This window comes from Erinaceus europaeus, chromosome 7, assembly GCF_950295315.1.
Source record: "Erinaceus europaeus chromosome 7, mEriEur2.1, whole genome shotgun sequence".
Taxonomy (NCBI): domain Eukaryota; kingdom Metazoa; phylum Chordata; class Mammalia; order Eulipotyphla; family Erinaceidae; genus Erinaceus; species Erinaceus europaeus.
Genome location: NC_080168.1, coordinates 128,401,669 through 128,402,343, shown reverse-complemented (window position 1 = coordinate 128,402,343; position 675 = coordinate 128,401,669). Strand labels below are relative to the sequence as shown.

General features: G+C 41.3%; 1 non-coding gene across 1 annotated transcript; it reads left to right on the top strand.

Moving 5' to 3' along the window:
* The first annotated feature begins 338 nt into the window (after window positions 1-338).
* Window positions 339-442, top strand: LOC132539629 (U6 spliceosomal RNA). The gene has a single exon (XR_009550967.1). It is a non-coding gene; the product is annotated as a U6 spliceosomal RNA (small nuclear RNA).
* Window positions 443-675: the final 233 nt, after the last annotated feature.

Below are 675 nucleotides of genomic sequence, written 5' to 3'. Positions count from 1 at the left end.
CCACCTGTAGGCGAGTTGCTTTACAAGCGGTGAAGCAGGTCTGCAGGTGTCTGTCTTTCTCTCCCCCACTCTTTCTTCCCCTCCTCTCTCCATTTCTTTCTGTCCTATCCAACAACAACGACTTCAATAATAACTACAACAATAAAACAAGGGCAACAAAAGGGAATAAATAAATATTTTTTAAAAATTCAACATGGTGGTATAAAACATACTAAGGGCTCACTAGCCATCACACACAATTGCACAATAAAGATAGATGTTTCAGATCTATTATAATTAATTGTTCTTTCAATCACTTGTAGGACCAATAAAAAGCTCATAGATAAAACAACTATTGTGTGGTCGCTTCGGCAGCACATGTACTAAAATTGGAAGGATACAGAGAAGATTAGCATGGCCCCTGCGCAAGGGTAAAACAACAATAGCGGCAACAAAAATGGAAAAAGTGGCCACCAGGTGTAGTGGATTTGTAATGCAGGCACCAAACCCCAGCGATCACCCTGGAGGGGGAAAAAACGAAGAAGCTGATAGAGGACTAATATTAATCCCCACTCAAAGGAAAGCAACCAATAATAGTCCTACATCAGAAAAACTGCTTCCAGAAACTGTGAGTTCTGGGGCAAAGAAGAAGATGGGAGGGAACAGAAGAAGGGACTTCAAGAATGCCCGCAACTA